The 21903-nt window shown below is 47.7% G+C and overlaps 4 non-coding genes across 4 annotated transcripts; all 4 read right to left on the bottom strand.

Moving 5' to 3' along the window:
- Positions 1-14908: 14908 nt before the first annotated feature.
- On the bottom strand, positions 14909-14981 carry trnat-ugu (transfer RNA threonine (anticodon UGU)). Its single transcript has one exon. It is a non-coding gene; the product is annotated as a tRNA-Thr (tRNA).
- A 109-nt stretch (positions 14982-15090) lies between these two features.
- On the bottom strand, positions 15091-15163 carry trnat-cgu (transfer RNA threonine (anticodon CGU)). Its single transcript has one exon. It is a non-coding gene; the product is annotated as a tRNA-Thr (tRNA).
- Positions 15164-15483: 320 nt separating this feature from the next.
- On the bottom strand, positions 15484-15556 carry trnat-ugu (transfer RNA threonine (anticodon UGU)). Its single transcript has one exon. It is a non-coding gene; the product is annotated as a tRNA-Thr (tRNA).
- Positions 15557-15776: 220 nt separating this feature from the next.
- On the bottom strand, positions 15777-15851 carry trnat-cgu (transfer RNA threonine (anticodon CGU)). Its single transcript has one exon. It is a non-coding gene; the product is annotated as a tRNA-Thr (tRNA).
- Positions 15852-21903: the final 6052 nt, after the last annotated feature.

Below are 21903 nucleotides of genomic sequence, written 5' to 3'. Positions count from 1 at the left end.
AATGGTTCTTGAGATACAAGGGAGAGCATACGGCATGGCCAAAGGAGGGGTCTTTCAGTTCAACAATACTCGCCCAGATGAAGGAGAAAATCATGAATTACAAGGGATATGACAGGAGCACACGGAGACAGGAGAAGAGGACACGGGAACTGAACACCCTGCAAGCCTTCGCCAAGATAGCTGAGAGAAAGAGGAAGCAGAGGGTTGATCAGGGTGAGACGCCACCCTCGACACCCATTATGGAGAAATGCCCCCAGCTGCAGCCTGCAGGAAGAGAAATGGATACCTTGACCCAAGCACCAGAACCAGGGGCTCCACCCATGGAAGAGCCGCGTCCACCTCCATATGCGGAAAAGAACAAGCTATACCCAGAGATGCCACGAGAGGAAGACAATGTGCGAGACATAATCCGACGTTTGGAAGAAAGGGTCCCACGGGCCCTGGCAATACAAGCACCATTGTATGGATCACCAGCCCCGGCGGTACACCTGGCAGTACAGGCCCCACTGGTGGTGAAGGGGATCACGCTAGAATGGACCTGCGCAGAAGTATTGAAGGAGGTGAAAAGAATCAGAAAGGAACAGGCCAACCCTCAGCCGGAACCGCCACCACCCCGACCGGCATCGATACGATCGACATCGTCCCTCATCGATCTAACATCAACATCCCCCGTCAAACCAGCATTCCCCGAACACCCTCTGGAGGGCGCAGGACAGAACAGAAAGGGAGGTTGGACCGTAGAAAGCACGGAGGAACGGGTGACAGAAGAATACAAGATGGCCAGAAGTGAGCACTGGAAAGACGACGAACTCCTCACAAGCACTTCAGGAAAACTAGAGGAGAAGAACCAAGGAACGGAGCAGGCCCTGGAAAAAGAAGAGGAAGAGGTGCAGAGGCAGAGATGCATAGATCTGTGGTACTGCTTGAAAACAATCATGGAAGAGTGGGAGGAAACAATGGAAGAAAAAGAGAAAGAGAAAATAAGAAGAGTGGCTCTGGAAGAGTTGGCAGAAGCAAGATCACAGGCAGGCGAGGAACCGGTGACAGAGAAATGCAAAGACTTGTGGCAAAGACTCATGAAATATATCCAGACCTGCGAGGGGGAGATAGAAGATGCAACCAGGCAGGTCAAAGAAATGCACCAAAAGAAGCGGGGAGCCGAACGAAAGGTTGAGAAATGGAATGATGAGAAGAAGGCTAAGATAGAGTGGACCGTACAGAAGCTAAGAGCTGCCAAAGAACCTGAGCCAGAGCAGAGGACCCTGATGGAAGAAACACTCAAGGGACTAGAAGAAATGGGATTGTGGATAAGCGGGGAAGGAGGCAAGAACAGCACCCCTGAGCACACTGTATACAGGGAAGAGTGCAGGAAATTCATCAGGGAAATGCAGGACGAAATAAGGGAGATCCTGATACAAAGTGAGATGAGAATGGCCCAGGAAGGGCTGAAAAAACAATTCGAGGAAAACTCCAGAAGAAAAGAGAGATTGAAAAAACAACAGGAAATGAGGGAAAAGGAAGAGGCCAGCGAAAAATCTTTCACAAAAAAAACAAGAACAAGAAGTAGGAAAGATGAGCCCCTGCTCCAAAGCAAAGGACATGTTGGAAGAAGAGTATAGAAAGCTCCTAAAAGAAACCTTCAGCACAATGAACCAAAGGAGCAAAAAAGAGAGGTCATGCCTGCTGTCTCTCAAGGTGAGCCCCAGCGCAGGGATGGCACAAGAAGGGGTGGTAATTACGGATGATGAAAGCAGTCAGAACGACTCAGGAGAAGAGGAGGATCAGCTAGATGACCTCACAAATATGGGCACTGGGCGGCCGGAAACAGAACAGCTGCTGCAGGAGGTGCTCCTGAGCCTTGAGGACGAGCTCCAGAGGGAGCAGCAAGCCACAGGGGATATGGACCCTTCGGTATGCCCCCACTGCAAGAAGACATACAATGGGAAAAGGGGTGTGACCACTCACCTGCAGAAGAACCGGGAGTGTGGAGAACGAGCAAAGATATGCCCAATAATGATCCCACCCAGTGTGCTCGCCACAGGACTGTTTGGAATCAGTAGAATGAAGAAAGGCGTTGAGAAAGGCCTGGATGAAATCAGAAAAGGAGTACGAAAGGGACTCAACGAAATCGAAGGAGAGTTCAAGAGAGGCCTGAAGGAGAATAAGAAGGAATTGGAGAAGTTAGAAAAGGAGGGGAGAAAAGAAAGGGAAAGAGTACAAAAGGAGAAGGCAAGAAAGGGGGCCATCTCGGAAGAGTCGGATACGGAGGAGATGGCTGTGATGGCGCCACTGATAACTAAAGGTGGAGGGGCCCACTATCAGCCGTGGGCTCACTCAGATGTGAGCGGTCTCATCGCACGACTCCCTGTCCTGCACGAAGGCGCGGGTCGATGGATAAACAAGCTGGAATCGGAAACCCAAGGCCGAGACTTGGCAGTGGGAGACATGAAGTGTTTGCTCAGTCTGATATTAGGAAAGGCAGACACGGAGGCCGTGCTGGACAAAGAAGGCCTAGGGTACCTGATGACGGACGCCAAACGAGACGCCTGGTGTTTTGACCAGATCCGACCTCGTGTGTGGAAGGCCTTACGGGCAGTATACCCTAACCAGTATAGCCCTTCGGCCGTTTGGATAGAAGAACTCAAGGGTAGTGATAATCCTGCAGCCTTCGTGGAAAAGGCAGCACAGGAATGGACAATAAGGATGGAACAAAGGCCGGAAGACTCAGGTCCAGCCACCATGCAATTCAGGAGAGCAGTCATGGACGCATTGCCAAAAGAACGCAGTTGGAAAACGACTGGCGCCTGGCGATCATGCCCAAAGAGGAATTCAGGATGGCAGTAGTGCACCAGGTAACTCTGTACAGACAAGGAAAGGATTGAGAAGAGCAACAGGAAAGGGAGGCCACAAGAAAGCTAACTCATGTGCAACTCCAGGAAGCAAAGGGGGCAAAGAAGGCAGCCACCCAAGCTCCAGTGATGCCCACTACGGCCCCTGTCCCGCAACCGCAGCAACCAGTGATACAACAACCTATGGTGCAACAACCAGTAATGGTGCAACCACAGCCTGTGCAGCCCATGATGCAGACATGGCAGCAAGCGCCATATGGACCCCCACAACAACAACAGGGACAGCAATGGTACCAGCCAAGAGGCAGAGGAGGATTCCGCCAGGGAAGAGGAGGACAAGGCAGAGGAGGCCAGGGAAGAGGACAATACCAAAACCAGCAAAACCAGGGAAACAACATTGAATGTTGGATATGTGGAGGAATAGGGCACATCTCCAGGAATTGCTCAACAAAAGCCAGAGGCCAGAACAACCAAGGAGGACAGGCAAATCAAGGACAAATGCAAGGGGGAGCTCCCCAGCAAATGCAGGCACCCTCTGGCCCAGTTTCCCCTTACGGGGGAAACTGGCATTGACGAGGCCCGGAAAACCCAGGGGAGGGTCAGTTCCCCGCCCTGACAAGGGGAGCTGACGCAGAACCGATGCTGCAGGTTCTAATCGAGGGCATGGAAGTCAAATGTTTAGTGGACACAGGGGCAACGTATACTTGTCTTCACCCAAAAGATGCCCAACACCTCCCCAGGTCTTCAGGAAAGTTCATGAAGACAGTGGGTTTTTCGGGAAAAACGCAGCTAATTCCAATGACAGCCCCAGTATCAATCCAAATAGAAGACAAGGAAATCTGGATACCAGTCTTAATAGCAGAACACACGCCCGTCAACTTATTGGGACGGGATGCGCTATGCAACCTAAGACTCCAAATTGAATGTTCCCCGACAGGAGTACAGATAACAGGACTGGCAACCCAAATGGCCCTAAGAATAAGTGCCCCATCCCAAACTGAAACTCACCAGGTCTACTGGATTGGACAAATAGAACCTGATGTAGAGCGAATGGTCTACAACGAGCATGCTTTTCAAATAAGCAACCTGCATGCTCGGCTGAGAGCGCCAAGATGCCTTTTTCACTGTACAATAAAATTCGACCAAACACCAAGCAAAGAAAGAGAAGATAAATGGAATAAGGAAATGAGTAAGTGGGGACGCATCCCACTTGACATACGCGCACTGGTGGTGGCCAAGGAAGGAGTGGCCGCTGAGGTGAAATTTGTGGAAGGATGGGATCTAGGTCTAATCTTCGACATGCCCGGAACAATGCCACACATCACCCTAAGAGTGGCCAGAGGTCACAGGGCAAGAGAAATGGGCCTAGTGATGCTCGAGGCCAAGTGCATCAAATGGAAAGATACAGGGAATGACCGACTGCAAACGGCCATAAGCTGTGAAGGAGAACCAATGTTCAGGATAAAGATGGACAGACCAGTCACCGTGTGGGGAGTCCCACAAGTGATCGAGATCATGGACACCGAACCACAGGAGAAAGAGGAGATACCCTATGCTAAAGGGTGTCCATATGGGAATCAATTCTGTCTTTACCGCCTATTCCCAGGAGCGGGGCGCCGCTGCTGGGACAAAACGAGACATGTACCATTCAGCAAAGACGACGCGGAATGGAGCACATACATGCGACATCTGTCATGGTGCCCCAAGAAGAGGGCAGCACAACCAGCAATGCATTCCCCGGAAGGCCATCAGGGCAGACAAATGGCCTCGGAGGAGGTTCATGACATACCCTACGTTAAAGGATGCCCCTATGGCAACCCATACTGCATGTATGGCCTGCTGGGAGGAGCAGGATATCGATGCTGGGATAAGGAGAACCATGTGCCCATCAACAAATCTGACCCAGAATGGGAAGAATACAAGAAGTACTACATAGACAAGGAGACGGATAAGAAAACAAGGGGGCCGGGACCGACCCCCTGGAGAATGATGATGTTACAAGAGGCGACAGAGACAGGCGCCGAACGAACAGAGAGAATATTGAGAAAAGTGCCGCCTGTGGTATGGTCACAAGGAGATGGTGACATAGGATTGGTAAGATTGGCAAGCCCTGTGGAGTTCAGATTGAAACCAGGTGCAACACTGCCTTTCCAGCCACAATACCCCATTTCAGCAGAAGCAGCTGAAGGGATAAGAGGGACAATTGACCGATCCCAAGCCCCGCCCCCTTTTACTATGTCACAATGAGGACTTCGGAGGACCTCGGTCAACCTCGGTCAATTTTGAATTTTCTAGTGTCCATTCTGTATGACAATACGCCGGTTATGCGAATGCTATAATGCTTCTTTTGCGAGTAGCCTAAGTAACTAAATAACTAAAGAGCTCAAAAAGGTTCAAAGATAAGCCTGGGATACTTGTAGAAGTGACATCCGATATCCTGACCGTGTGAAACGTTAACACACATAGGCCTAACTTTGCATAACTTTGGATAGCTACTTTTCAGTAAAGAAATCTGAGTGTGTACGAAAATGTTGCCTTTATTTGTGTTCATAACTACACACAAAAACATAACTAAATCTGGTTTCCACTGATGAAACGACAACATAAGCCTACGCAAAAAATTATACCTACCTTGCAGGAACTGAACTCGCACATTCATACGAAAAGGCTACACCTTCAATCACGTATCGCCTTACACACAACAAGAATAAGCCTACTTTCAGCTTTGCTACCTTGCCATGTTTAACTTGGGATAGAAGACTGTTCACAGAAATAAGCTAACGATCATTTTTTCACATGAACGCAATAATAGCCTACTGCATGGCTGAACGAGAGCAATGTCTTCTAAAGATCGAATCGTGCAAATTCAAAACTATGCCTTGCTATATAGGCTATGCAGTCTCGAAATCGCCAATATTAGACCTAGGCTACTACATTGCCTATGTTTAAATTAATTATAGCATAAGCGGGCACTGATGAAGTCTAGTGCAAGACAAATCACGTCTGCAAACATATGTCATGCGTGATATGGGTTTGAACTCGGAGTGGTTTCTTTTCAATACACTTGTATCATGTTTATTTGAACTCTTCCTTCTAAAGCAGCCATTCAAAATAATAAGTAGGCTATCGGCCTACCGAAGAGAAGCTATCTCTCCACCCCAACATGAGCTGCTTAACAGGCTAGTCACTCTCCTAAGTTGCGTGGGAACTTGGATCTGCAGCACTTGGTCCCGTCTTATTAATCCTCGAAATATGGTTAGATTTTCTTATGGACACGTCGACACCATATTTTTGCACAGACCTGTTTATTGAATCAGAGTCACATCTGCAGCAAATACGGTAAACTACCTGCTCGTGATAACGTGCTAATTGTTTATCCCCAGTTAACATGCATCCCATAAGATCCACGACACCGGATTGGTTTGTCCTCAATTTGTGGTGTTCCACCTCGTTGATAACAGCGGACATAGTGAATGTGTCCATCTGCATACTGAAGGCTTTTCTGACCTCTGTTTTTTGAATATATCAATATTATTTGACGCCCAGAAATCCAGCATACTGTTGCACTCGGCTAAATGGGGGTGCTGCGTCCCCATGTTGAACACGCGTTCTCGCACACTTTCCTGCAAACTTGTCCGACTTAGCAACAGTAACTATGGGACTGACAATGGGAGGAGGGGCTTGGGATCGGTCAATTGAAGAACTCCTGGGAGCAGGTGTCCTGGAAGAGGTCCCAAGTGCAAGGTGCAACACACCCATATTCCCTGTGCTGAAGGCGGACGGAGTACGATGGAGAATGGTCCAGGACCTCAGACCCGTCAATGAGCGCATTGAGGACTATCCAGCGGACGTCCCACATGCTAACGTACTGATGACTAACATCCCGGTGAGCGCAACCACGTTCTCCGCCATTGATCTGGTTCAAGCATTTTTTACCATACGGGTGGCCCCCGCAAGTAGGGAGTTTTTTGCATTCAAGTATCAGGGCAAGACGTTCCAGTACACAAGGCTCCCACAAGGGTTCAAGCACTCGCCGCACATTTTCAACCAGGCGCTCAAGGAGGACTTAAAGCACATCGTGTGCCGGAGCACGATTCTGCAGTATGTTGACGATGTCTTGATATGCTCACCAGACCAGGAAACGTGCGAGAGAGACACAGTCCATGTGCTGACCGTTCTGGCCGAAGGGGGGTACAAAGCATCAAGGAAGAAGCTACAATTTGCACAGCCCCAGGTGATCTACTTAGGTCGCCAAATTTCACATGGGCACAAGGGCATCGCCCCGGAACACATTGAGGCGATCACCAAGGCACCGAAGCCAAACACAGTGAAGCAAATGATGTCATTCATTGGACTCATAGGTTTCAGTAGTGACTGGGTGGAATGCTATGAACAAAAGATAGCTCCACTACGAGCCATGATCGTGCAAGCTGGAACCAGCCACCTAAGGAACCGTCTCACATGGACAGTGGATGGAAACGAGGCGTTTGAACGCATCAAAGGAGAATTACAGCGAGCACCTGCACTTGCACTGCCGGATTACGGAAGACCCTTCTATCTGTACGTGTCGGTCAGGAAGGAAGTAGGAAAAGACGCGTACATGACCGCAATCGTGGCACAGACACAGTGCCATGGACGCGGCAAACAGGCAATTGCGTACTACAGCTCGAAGCTGGACGCGGTGGCCCAGGGATACCCACCATGCTTCCAAGGTCTTGAAGCGGTATATTCGGCATACGTCAAAGCCTCCAACATCACCATGGGATGGCCAGTGATAATACACACCAGTCACGCAATAGCGCAGTTGGTGGAGCAAGGGAAATTCTGCGTGACGCCTCAAAGGCAGTTGAGATACTACAATTTGTCACTCTGCCCAGATGTCACTATAAAGGCATGTGACACAGCAGGAAACCCGGCGGATCTCATCCCCCTTGATTACGAGGGCGAGCCGCATGACTGTGTGGCTGACTCAGTCGCTTTCTCCAAACTGAGGGAAGACCTACAGAGTGAGCCACTAGGACAAGGAATCACCTACTTTGTGGATGGCTCCAGCCACAATTACGATAACAAAACACATGCAGGCTTTAGCGTAGTACAGATGACAGGTCCAGAAACGTTTGCGACAGTTATGAGTGAGCCATGCACTCAACCATGTTCAGCGCAATTGGCTGAGCTAAAGGCGCTGACAGCGGCATGCTCTTTGGCGGAAGGACAGGATGTGACAGTACACACAGACAGCGCCTATGCCCACAACGTCTGCCACGTGCATGGGGCCCAATGGAAGCAAAGGGGTTTCAAGAAATCGGATGGGAGCCCCATCCAACACCTAGAGCAGATTCAGTTGTTGCTTGCGGCTATGATGCGTCCAAAAACACTGGCGATATGCAAGTGCAAAGCACACTGTAAGGGACAAGACTATATCACCCTAGGTAACGCAAGGGCAGATGAGGCAGCAAAGGAAGCAGCACTGGAAGCTAGGAAGTTGAACAAAGCCCTACGCTCTCCGCAAGACAACGAGCCACACAAAATACTGCTCAACAGGGCAGTGCATAGTATGCCTTGCCCTACCAGATGCCCCTACCCCTACAATGCATGCTTGTGGTGCTCTCAGTGGTGTGATGACAACCATGAGCACCAAATAGATCCCATGTGTTGCGAGCTGTGTCAGAGGGCCAGTTGTCCCGAGTGCGGGGATAAGCCCTGCGAGGCTAGGTACTCGCCTAATGTAATTGACCGCTATTTCACGGAAACCAATATAGCAATACAAGCCCCAGTGGTCCGAACCTTGCCTAACGGACGAACACTTAGAATCCTGGACCCCGTCCGACCCCCAGTCGATGGGAGAACAGTTCAAATCATAGATCCTCACCTCCAGCTCAGCGCCATCAAAGACGCCCAAACCACGGCACCTACTGCCGAAAAATTGTTATGGGAAGAGAGGGGCGCGTCAAAAGGCAGGAATGGGGTGTGGAGAAGCCATGATGGCAGAGTAGTGGCCCCAAGTCGGCTCCTTGATCTCCTCATCCATGATGCGCATGATGTGGATCATTGCGCAAGGGGGGAGGTCAAGCGGCAGATACTTGACAAAGGGTTCTGGGCACCATACCTTCAAGATCGCATCAATTACGTGCTAAGAAATTGCCACACCTGTGCCACACATAATTACAGAAACAACATAACAATAGGCATAGGACCACGGCCCCTGGGACACGTGCCACTCCCAGAGGGACCGTTCAAACACCTGGTAATGGACTACATCGACATGGGTCGAACGGTGAACACGTACAAACACGTACTGGTGATAATATGTCGCTACTCACGATGGGTAGAAGCCTGTCCAAGCCGAGGGCAGGACGAAAAAACGGTGATTCGATTCCTGGCGAGAGAGGTGATACCCAGGTTTGGGATCCCAGAAATAATCAGTAGCGACAATGGCCGAGCGTTTACGGCCAACACGTGGAAAAAGATTGCACAAGCGCTGTGCATCAAGACTCGGTTCGGTTGTGTTTACCACCCGCAGTCTCAGCGGATGGTCGAAAGAGCGAACGGAACGCTGAAGAATAAGATTGCGAAGATCGTCCAAAGCACGGACGATGATCCAAATCTACCAAACCTAAATTGGGTTGACGCATTACCAATCGCGCTGATGAAAATGCGTTGTGAAAAAAATCGAACCACGCATCTGACTCCGCACGAAATGGTGACGGGGCGGGCAATGCCCACACCACGGTTCAGAGGGGATCAGAGGCCCCCGCTGGAAATTCTAGAACAGGAAGTGAGCAGTTATATTAAACAGCTTTCTCAAGTTCACAGGGCAGTTTTCAACGAGCAGAAGAGAAGAGAGAGAGAGCGGGAGCGGAGGACCGAGCCGGGACCGATCCAAGTGGGAGACTGGGTGTACCTGAGGGTGTTTAAAAGGTCGTGCCTCGACCCCAGGGCAGAGGGGCCCTACAGAGTGACCCAGGCTACCCCCCGGGCGGTAAGAGTGCAAGGATCAGATTTGTGGTATCACCTGTTACAGGGCGGTGCCACCAGAAGGAGCGAGAGGGCCGGAGGAGTCAGAGGACGATGACGGGGGCCAGGGCCCGCCAGGACCCCCACCAGACTCCCCCAGGGAGGATGATGGTGGTGGGGAACCCCGGGGAGGGCCGAGTACGCGTAGGAGTACGAGGCGGAGGATACTGCCAGCTCCTGCTGATGGCCCTGGGCGCAATGTACCTGGGTTGCCTGCTGTTCTCCCTCCCCTATCTGTGCCTACAGGTGCTGGTGATGCTGGGACCGAGCCAAGCCCGGGGAGAGGAAGGCGGCATCCACCCGAGGTTGAGACCACTCCCGAATCCCAGGTACCCGGACCTGCCCCAGCCACAGCCCCAGCCAGCGGTGACTCGCCAGCCAGCCCTACAACCGACTCTCACGCCACGGCCGCACCCGACCCTACAGGAAGTGAATCCGAAGAAGCACCGAGGCCGGAAGTAGAAGCACCGCCACCGCCGCCGCCACCACATCTGCAAGGGTACGACACCATCAGCGTTGGGGACTTCCTCGGCGGCTGGGACTACCCCTATCCAACCGACACCATCGCCAACGACCCAAGACCGTCTACCGAGGACGAGTTTGCCGAGGCCCAGGACTTCGTCGACTCCCTCAGGCTTCACCGGATTCCGAGTCTTCTTGCGCCTCCCCCCCAGACGCCTCCTCAACAAGGCTCGCGGCTTTCTGCGGAGCCTGTGGAGAGGCCAACGGATTCAGGACACACCACGGGCGGCCCCCACTCCGGGGATGACCGCCCAGGGACAAGCCAGGAGACAAGACGGATACTCCAAGGAACCAACTGGGACGATTCCCCCGGTGCCCACTGGATTGGAGGCTTCGAAGAGGCCCTTGACTGGCGTCTCCAGGGCTTCCCAGAGGACGACGAAAGCGACGGAGGGGGTACAGACTGCCACCCCCAATGACGCTCTGTGAGGGGACGGAGAGGAGTTGCTCGACGACAGTGCCCTGGACACGAACAATGTTTTGTATATAGAAGAACCAGGAAATTACATGTACATATTAGAGTTAGAGGCATCAGGAAGTACAGAGGACGCCCCGGCATCGAGCAGTGCAATGACTCGGGACGATAATGCGAGTGAGAATATGAAAAGCACAATCATGCCTTCCAGAGTCGTGACGGAGGACTTATCCGACGGAGCTCAGGCCAGGGAAAGAAAAAAAAATCAACTGGCATGCTAAGTGCCTGGGAAGATAATTCATGGATGCAATGGGCTAAATACACGGCAAAAACAATACACCCAGGAGGGGGTTGCTATGTATGTTCGGCAGTAAGACCCAAACTAACAATACTGCCGGCACCGGGAACCGGAGAAGAAGATGCTGCATTTCGGGAGTCAGGAGAACAGCACAAGAAGGACATGTTTTCCCCATTCGGATGCCTTATGCGGATGGGAAACGAACATGCAAGGACTGTTTGGACTAGTTTCATCCTATCACAGGCAGGACAAGGGGAAGAAAGACGTGACTCCCAGGAGAACGAGGCAAGGTGCAATAAGGATTACCCCGGCCTGGGAACTAGGGTGACGAAGAAGACTATCAAGATTTATGAGATACCGGAGGAAATGGGGTTCGAGTGCTTTGAAACGCCCCCAACTGACCTTGATGAAGGGACCCGAGAGTCGGAAGAAGTAGGAACATTTGAAGGACATTGTGCAGCAAAGTGGATCAGTCTTGGCCACTCCTTTTTCTATCTGGCAGCGAGAAGTGAGAAGGGAGAGGAATTAGGAATCCCAGTGAACAAAACGGTAATGATTCTCCCAGCCGAGCAGAATGTTCCCCTGGCGGATGTATGGTGGGCATGTGGAAGAAGATGGGGACTACGAAACACCCTTCCAAAGGGTTGGAGAGGGACATGTGCCAGGGTGATCCTGGCCCAACAGACCCACATAGTTCCCTGGTTGGAACGTAATGCAACGTCGGAACACAACTCGACCAGCAAGGAGGATGACAAGAATTTGAAGAGACGACGGAGAGACGCTGACGACGGGATAAACATGGACATGTTCGGACAGCCCCACGGCGTTCCAAAACAGTTCAAGGCACGAGACGAGATACTCGCCGGATTTGAAGCTGCCCTTCCTTTCAAGGAATCGCAAAGAATGTGCAATGGATTAACTACATCCACTATAACGCCCTGCGATTTATGAACGCCACCATAGCAGCATTCAGTGCACTGGACAGGAGGCTGAATGCAACCACAAAGATGGCGATGGAAACCAGGATTGCAGTGGACTGGATACTGGCAAAGGAAGGTGGAGTGTGTGCGATTGTCGGAACGGACTCGTGCTGTACGTACATCCCAGGTGAGGGCGAGAACATGAACGATTTCACACAAGCAATGAACCGACTCAGAGCTGTAAATATGGAAGCCCATGAGAACTCTGGAAAAGGACCGTCATTTGATGGAGTTCCAGACGTTTCAGGAATCTTCACCCCTATCACCCAATGGCTGTCGGACACTTTTGGGTCATGGGGGGGTAAAATTGTGGCATTTCTTGGGAAAATACTGCTGGGAGCAGTTCTGGTTGTGGGAATGTTTTGCTGTGCTACTCAATGTTGTGGGAAGGTTTGCTCTAGGGTAGTAGCACGACAGTTAGTGGTCCACAATGTGATGATGCCATGGGAGGGGGAGGACGAGAGCGAAAGTATCCCCTTGATGCAGACCAATGTGGATAGTATAATGGAAAAAGAGTTCGAGAAACGATCACTGGAGGAGGAGGAACCTCCTCCTCTGTTCATTTGCGAGTAGGGATGGGGTCCTGCGAGTCGCCCATCTCTACGCATGTGCTGACTTACACTTACATATACACGATACTGATGAGTAACTCACACGACACATGCCTGCACGCCCAGGTGACAGAGTAAAAGGAGTGGAATCACGGGCTGTGACCTGACGCGAACAAGTCGCCTTGAGTAATCTTGTTTAATTTTTTCGCTATATGTAGACGGTAACTTTAGGATTATAGAGGATTAGCCCTCAACTGCAAGGCCATCCAACAAATTGGATAGATGTAAGCTTGCTACTAGTAATGCCCACCTCGCCCCAACTTGCCGTACGTTGGGCCTGGCCCACCTAGTGGTGTGGCAGGTGTGTGGCGCGGTCAGTGCTCAAGGACGGGTACGACCCCATAGGCCAGCAGGGGCAACCTAAGGCAGAGCATGGCGGCCCGTCCCCTCGGTGGAGCGCACCTGCGGCCAGTACGCTCACCCGTTCTCACGCTAGTGTGAATGCCCGGAGGACTCCGGACTCAAAGGGGATGACGTTACGAGTAACAGAGGGGGGTGGTGCATGAAGGCCTGAATGGGGCCATATATACATTTATATACTCTATATCAGTTACTTAAGGAGCTATATATCTGGAAGAAGGTTGGGTACGTGCAAAGATCATGAAGTTGTTATGTAATTCTGATTTGGCACCGATGGCCGTTGCATGAAAATTTCTTTTATGCTCAAAGTGACTAGCACATTAGCCGCTTTGGGGACAAATCCGTCTCGGGTCCTAGCCATATGTTCATAGCAAGGAATTGATCTTTCTGTCACGTGGCCTGGGTGTCCAGGGCTCCTGACTTATCATTTACTCTTATATGTCAAGTTTGCGGAAGAACCGTGCGCCCAAGTGGGGTATGGCTAATACTACTCCTAACGCATTGAGTGCCATGAAGCATGGGGTTTTATATAACCTCGTGAGCAAAAGGTGACTGGTTGAAATATTTGAGGTTTCAGGCCACTTTGGGGACGTGTCCGTTTCGGGTCCCAGCCATTTGTTTTAGTCAATAAATGGGGATATTTCACAACTCGCTCTTAACGAGTAATTGGTCTGTCTGTCACTTGATCTGGGCGTCCAGGGTTTGCTTACTGATGTTGTTGTTATTTACTCACATAACGCCGAAATATATATTCTTATTAGTGCTGGCATAAGGTTTTTAATAATTTGTAGTGGTAATGAATCCCGTTCCCCCTGTCACTTGCTCATGTGCCTATAGTCTGAGGTGTCATGACAAATATACGGTGTTGTGACACACTCGTGTGTTTAAATATTGCTTATGCTGCATAGTGAGGCTAGTTTAGCCTCAAAGGGGGGAATATGTGGTGATTTTATCTGGATATAATGCTCGTGTGTGTGTGTGCGTGTGCATGCTGGTTTATTAGAAACATATGTGCGCATGCTGTTATGCAACATTTACTGGAAGTCATGAGACTGGACTGAAGGAGACTAAGAGTGAAACTGGCAGTGAAAGTAGAAGCAAACAAGGCTTAGGAGAAGTGGAGGGATTTACAAGAAAAGGAGGCAGAACCAAAAGTGAAAGTACACATAGAACTGAAACAAAAGCATACTCTGCCTGGCAACAGATTACACATAGAACCTGGTCACATGTATTCTGCCCAGCAACACATATTTTTTAATGTTTAAATGGGAAAGGTTTTCCACCAATATCTTAGGTTCCAAAACGTTCTGATTGGCTAAAAGGGGCCTGGTGACGCCCCTGGTAATGGGACGCCCCTCGGGCCCCTTGGAGCATAAAAGAGAGAGCTCAGACACATTCAGATCAGATCTCATCGGGGTAGCAGCTGCCACTCATCACTCTATTGCCTGACGGTCCAGTCCTGACGCTGTTTGGATTGTATTTTCACTGCAATACGGTGAATAAAGGATCAACAGTCTTCAGCATTTCTCGTCTTGGTGTTCTCCTTCGGGTCTTTGACTTCAAAGTGCTAGTTGGATTGGAGGTTCGGGAAAGTGGATAGTTTTTCCACCACAATACAAAGAGAAACTGACGGGAAAAATAAAATACTAGCAGCTGTCCACGCACCAAAGCTCCATCAACAACCATGTATTTTTTGTGCTGAATTTGCTGTGACTTTCTCGCTAATGTGCAGGTCACTTTAACGAACGCACACTTTATGGCAACCCTTGAAGTAACCACTCTTGTCAAAAGAAGGCTGTCAACAGCAGACGACCCAGGAAAAGTGGTTACCATTGCTGTAAAAAATTTCCACAGAGCTCAGGCTCCAGTGAGGGTTGAATTCACGACCGCTGGTTTACAAGACCAGTGCTCTAACCACTGAGCTATGAAGCCACGAAACTGAAGATTCAGGTTTTTGTCGACCTTTACAACAGCACCTTTACGTCACAGACAAAGGAGAAAAAATAAAGGTAGGTCAGTCTCTGTGCCACGGTCGTGAAACAGGCTCCAGCGAGAATTGAACTCGCGACCCCTGGTTTACGAGACCAGTGCTCTTACCACTGAGCTATAGAGCCCTTGTGCATTAAATAGTAGTCAGCGTTTGCTCCTCAAATGTTGCCTGTATGATAATTCTGTCCCTATTTCATGATACAAAGAGAAACTGACGGGAAAAATAAAATCCTAGCAGCTGTCCACGCACCAAAGCTCCATCAACAAACCATGTATTTTTTGTGCTGAATTTGCTGTGACTTTCTCGCTAATGTGCAGGTCACTTTAACGAACGCACACTTTATGGCAACCCTTGAAGTAATGACTTTTGTCAAAAGAAGGCAGTCAACAGCAGACGACCCAGGAAAAGTGGTTACCTTTGCTGTAAAAACGGTCGGCAGAGCTCAGGCTCCAGTGAGGATTGAACTCACATCCCCTGGTTTACAAGACCAGTGCTCTAACCACTGAGCTATAAAGCAATGAAACTGAAGATTTAGGGTCAAGAAATCTAGTGTGCCACATTTCATGTGGCTACTCGATATGGCCGCCGCATCGAAAAGCAGGACAGATCGGTGAGAGCAGTAAATGGAAGAAGATTTTCAGATGCGTGTTTTGCCGACCTTAACACAGAAGTTTTACGTCACAGCCAAAGGAAAACAAATAATGGTATGGCAGTTTCTGTGCCACGGACCAGCAGAAAGGCTCCAGCGCGAGGATTGAACTCGGGACCCCTGGTTTACGAGACCAGTGCTCTTGCCACTGAGCTATGGAGCCCTCGTGCACGCAAAAGTATTCAGCGTTTGCTCCTCAAATGTTTCCTGTACGATAATCCTGTCCCTATTTCATGATACAAAGACAAACTGATGGGGAAAATAAATTCCTAGGAGCTGTCCACACGCACCAAAGCGCCATCAACAATCCATGTATTTTTCTTCCTAAATTTGCTTTGACTTTCTAGCTAAGGTGCAAGTCACTTTAACAAAAGCAGAGATTTCACATTTGCTGAAGGCAGGTTGACTCAAGACACACCACTGGTACACTTGAAGTAACCAGGATTTTTGTCAGAAGGTGAAGGTGGTCAACGGTAGACTATCCAGGCAAAGTTGCTCATTTCACCTTTGCTGTAAAACTGTTACGCAATGTAGATAGTTTAAAAGTTGTTGATAGACAGCTAGTTTAATAGATAGATAGTTTAATGATAGTTTAAAAGTAGACCGTTTAAAAGTTGAATGTAGAAAGTTCAGTAGTTTAATGGGTTACATTGTTTAACAGTGGATTATTGTAGTGAGGACTTTTATTTTGAAACAGTTTTGGGCAGAGGAAACAGTTGAATAGGATGTGTAGTCTTAATTGACCGATCCCAAGCCCCTCCCCCTTTTACTATGTCACAATGAGGACTTCGGAGGACCTCGGTCAACCTCGGTCAATTTTGAATTTTCTAGTGTCCATTCTGTATGACAATACGCCGGTTATGCGAATGCTATAATGCTTATTTTGCGAGTAGCCTAAGTAACTAAATAACTAAAGAGCTCAAAAAGGTTCAAATATATGCCTGGGGTACTAGAAGTGACATCCGATATCCTGACCGTGTGAAACGTTAACACACATAGGCCTAACTTTGCACAACTTTGGATAGGCTGCTACGTGTGTACGAAAATATTCCCTTTATTTGTGTTCATAACTTCACACAAAAACATAACTAAACCTCATGGTTTCCACTGTTGAAACGGCAACATAAGCCTACGCAAAAAAGTATAGCCTACCTACCTTGCAGGAACTGAACTCGCACACTCATATGATTGGAAGACGCGCAAATAGGCTACACCTTCAATCACGTATCGCCTTACACACAAGAATAGGCTACTTTCAGCTTTTAGGCACAGGCTTGCCATGTTTAACTTGGGATGGAAGACTGTTCACAGAAATAAGCTAACGATTATTTTTTCAACAAACGCAATAGGCTAATAGCCTACTGCGATGCATTTGATGGCTGAACGAGATAGCCAATGTCTTCTAAAGATCAAATCATGGGCCGATTCAAAACTATGCCTTGCTGTATAGGCTATGCAGTCTCGAAATCGCCAATATTAGGCCTACTACATTGCCCACATTTAAATTAAGTACAGCCTAAGCGGGCACTGATGAAGTCTAGTGCAACACAAATCACGTCTGCAATTGCTCTTGATAGCGTCTGCCTGCCATGCAGATATGTGGGGTTTAAACTCGGATAGATCTAGTGGTTTCTTTTCAATACACTTGTATCATGTTTATTTGAACTCTTCCTTCTAAAGCAGCCATTCAAAGTAATAAGTAGGCTATCGGCCTACCGAAGCGAAGCTATATCCACCTCCCCAACATGAGCTGCTTATAGGCTAGCCACTCTCCCAAGTTGCGTGGGAACTTTGGATCTGCAGCACTTGGTCCCGTCTTCAATTAATCCTCGAAATATGGTTAGATTTTGTTATATTATGGACACGTTAACACCATATGTTTGCACAGACCTGTTTATTGAATTAGAGTCACATCTGTAGCAAATAAGGTAAACTACCTGCTCGTGATAACGTGCTTATCCCCCATGCATCCCATTAAGATCCGTTTCAATTTGTGGTGTTCCACCTCGTTGATAACAGTGGACATTGTGAATGTGTCCTTCCGCATACTGAAGGCCTTTCTGGCCTCTGTTTTTTGAATATATCAATATTACTTGACGCCCAGAAATCCAGCATACACTGTTGCACTCGGCTAAAAGGGGTGCGGCGTCCCCATGTTGAACACGCGTTCTCGCACACTTTCCTGCAACCTTGTCCGACTTAGCAACAGTAACTATGGGACTGACAATGGGAGGAGGGGCTTGGGATCGGTCAATTGACCCAGATTGTATGCTTAAAGCCTGAGGCTGCATATAGGATTCCATAGCTGCCATAGGATTCTAATTGCTTAATGGCCGTATTATGATGTCATAATCGTCAATGTTAAGTCTATGGGGATTTTTAAAAAGTTTTTCTTTAATAGTTTAAAAAGTATAAAAGTTTCAAAGTTGAAAAGACATAGCAGCTTGGTCCGTTTGAAGACCTACGTTACAAAGTTTGAACGAAGTTTCTAAGTTAAACTGTTCAAGAGAAATTGCGTACGGAAAAAGTGGTAAGCGGAATAATAATAAGTTGTTGATGTTGCCTTGGAAGAACAGTACAGTGCATTTTCATTCACTGTTTCAAGAAGAAGTTGTTGTTGTTGCCTAGGAAGAACAGTACAGTGCATTTTCATGCACTGTAAAAATAAGTTGTTGCCTAGGAAGAACAGTACAGTGCATTTTCATGCACTGTAAAAAGAAGAAGAAGAAGACTTCGGATAACAGAACAGTGCATTTTCATGCACTATAAAAAAAATGCCATTCTAACAGTGTTATTTGGACAGTAGGCTACCTAAAAGATCTGAACTAGATTTTCTGCAACAACGGTTCCTTTGGTCGCAGTCATAAATTTTCACCAGGTTGGACCAGTCTCTACAGAAAACACCGATAAGCTTGGGGTTGGCTTTAGGCTAATAGCCAAGCCTACATCTGTTTGGTGACAAAACATCAAGTTCCAACTGTGCATCATACGACAGCCTATGGCCTACTCCTCGCTTGAGTTGGCAAAATCTACACTCATCACAGAGCGTCCACATCCTGTGCCGATGTCTGCGAGGCGCTGTGAAATGTCTGCATCGCATTCTTTGGCAACAGGTCACAGATTATGTCTGTATGTTATAACTTTTGTACAGTTTTCAGTCCTTCACTGAGTTTTGACCAAATATGGCAACTATACTTGTACTCCAAGAACAATAACCATATATTGACAATTTATATTTCTTGCTAACATTTTGCTTGTTTTTTATAAACTTGGATTTCCCCTTGGGGATCAATAAAGTATCTATCTATCTATCTATCTATCTATCTATCTATGTTTTCAGGGAATACAAGATGCATATTCTGATTGCAGAACAGACATGCTCAAAGCCTGCTTGGAATATGACATTTTAATTTTAACATAGCCATAATCAGCAGTGCCATACCAAATTCAAAGCTTGTGAGCGACGTGTTTTTATCAAAAATATTTATTTCTTTATGAGATTTTCCTTGCTTCCCTTTAAGGTTGGATTTTTCCTATTTTTTTTATTGTGAGATTAAAATAAATCACCAACAGATGATTTTTTATACCGGTTTTTAGTCAACTTTAGCAGAGGTGCCAATAATTCTGGAGGGTACTGTATGCTGTACCCTCGTATTTAAAACGTGGTTTACGAATGCCCAGAGCCGTTTTTTGGGCGCTACGAATGTCTATCAAATGCGTCTGTACGTAGCTCATAACCGCTTCGGTGTGTCGTCATCGTCTTGCTGTCCCCCCTCCATTCTGTGATTGGTTCCTTCGTTGAGGTGAAAACGAGGTCCATGGAATCCAGGGGTGCGTTTCCCGTACAACTACGGAGGTTAGCTTTCTACTAACGTGGTACGATGTTTCAACCAACATAGTTCAGACTACAATGGTTGCAGATGTGTTCGGAGAATGTCGGGCTCTGTCGGTTAGAGCCGAACGCATGAAGTCACGTAAAAGTAATGAAATTTGACATTGCATGACGTTTCCTGGGCCCAGCAGTTATAATATCAATAATAATAATAATAATGATAATACTTATTACAACAATAGGCAGTAATTATGACCGCCGCGCAGCGAAGCGGCGGTCATAGGTTTAGTCAGATTTTTTTTTTTTTTTTTTTTTTTTTCGCATGCCCAAATTTCCGTCAATGATTCCCGGGACACTGAAAGACCGGGGTACACGAAACTTGGTGGGCATGTAACCCCACATGGATAGCATGGAACCATCGTTTTTCGTTTTGATCTGTAGCCCCCCCGCTGGACTGGACCCCCCGAAAGGAGGGTAGGGCAGACACAGTTTTCTGTGAATATCTCGAGAACCGTAGGGTTTAGGAGGACCATTTTTTTTTTGTATGTTGATCTCAAGAGGCCATGTCAACCCATTCCATAACCACTCATTTCATGTATAGCGCCACCTAGTTAACCACAAAAAAGTAAAAATGAGGTGTTGTAATCGCAGGTATCTGTGACCTAACATAGTCAAAACTGCACGAAATTGAAAGTGTAGGATCATTATGACACCCTCTGTATGCACGGCAAGTTTCGTGGAATTCCGTTCATGGGGGGCCACACAATAAATGAATTTATGTTACTATACAACAACTGGCCTGTAGGTGGCCAGAGACAGTTTTCTGTGAATATCTCGAGAACCGTAGGGCCTAGGAGGTCCACCTTTTTTATGTATGTTGGTCTTAAGGGGGCATGTCAACCCATCCCATTACCACTTATTTCATGTATAGCGCCACCTACTTAAAAATTAAAAAGCAAAAAATATCTCTGGCTGACAAGGTCAAAACTGCACTAAATTAAAAGTGTAGGATCATTATTACACCCTCCGAATGCATGACAAGTTTTGTGTACTTTCGTTCATGGGGGGCCTTACAATAAAATAATGTATGTGTACATTTAGTGACGTACATCAACAAGGATTCCCGGGACACTGAAAGACCGGGGTACACAAAACTTGGTGGGCATGTAACCCCACATGGATAGCATGGAACCGTCGTTTTTCGTTTTGATCTGTAGCCCCCCCGCTGGACTGGACCCCCCGAAAGGAGGGTAGGGCAGACACAGTTTTCTGTGAATATCTCGAGAACCGTAGGGTTTAGGAGGACCATTTTTTTTTTGTATGTTGATCTCAAGAGGCCATGTCAACCCATTCCATAACCACTCATTTCATGTATAGCGCCACCTAGTTAACCACAAAAAAGTAAAAATGAGGTGTTGTAATCGCAGGTATCTGTGACCTAACATAGTCAAAACTGCACGAAATTGAAAGTGTAGGATCATTATGACACCCTCTGTATGCACGGCAAGTTTCGTGGAATTCCGTTCATGGGGGGCCACACAATAAATGAATTTATGTTACTATACAACAACTGGCCTGTAGGTGGCCAGAGACAGTTTTCTGTGAATATCTCGAGAACCGTAGGGCCTAGGAGGTCCACCTTTTTTATGTATGTTGGTCTTAAGGGGGCATGCCAACCCATCCCATTACCACTTATTTCATGTATAGCGCCACCTACTTAAAAATTAAAAAGCAAAAAATATCTCTGGCTGACAAGGTCAAAACTGCACTAAATTAAAAGTGTAGGATCATTATTACACCCTCCGAATGCATGACAAGTTTTGTGTACTTTCGTTCATGGGGGGCCTTACAATAAAATAATGTATGTGTACATTTAGTGACGTACATCAACAAGGATTCCCGGGACACTGAAAGACCGGGGTACACAAAACTTGGTGGGCATGTAACCCCACATGGATAGCATGGAACCGTCGTTTTTCGTTTTGATCTGTAGCCCCCCCGCTGGACTGGACCCCCCGAAAGGAGGGTAGGGCAGACACAGTTCTCTGTGAATATCTTGAGAACTGTAGGGACTAGGATGACCATTTTTTTCCGTATGTTTGCCTCCAGGGGTCATGTTAACCCATTTCATGTGCACACATGTGCACAAACAGATACACACACACACACATACATTCATAGTAATCATACGTATGACCAGTGTTGGGGAGTAACGGAATACATGTACCGGCGTTACGTATTCAAAATACAAATTATGAGTAACTGTATTCCGATACAGTTACAAGTTAAATAGTTGGTATTTAGAATACAGTTACATTGTTGAAATCAATGGATTACATGACGATACTTATCTGTTTCATACGTTTGTTCACTCTCTAAATAA

This window comes from Alosa pseudoharengus, unplaced genomic scaffold, assembly GCF_046254945.1.
Source record: "Alosa pseudoharengus isolate Yale_2024_CS ecotype anadromous, Long Island Sound unplaced genomic scaffold, YU_APseudo_1.1 YU_APseudo_1.1_scf_6, whole genome shotgun sequence".
In the NCBI taxonomy this organism is placed as follows: domain Eukaryota; kingdom Metazoa; phylum Chordata; class Actinopteri; order Clupeiformes; family Clupeidae; genus Alosa; species Alosa pseudoharengus.
The sequence above is the reverse complement of the archived record's forward strand: the minus strand, read 5'-3'. Positions and strand labels throughout refer to the sequence as shown.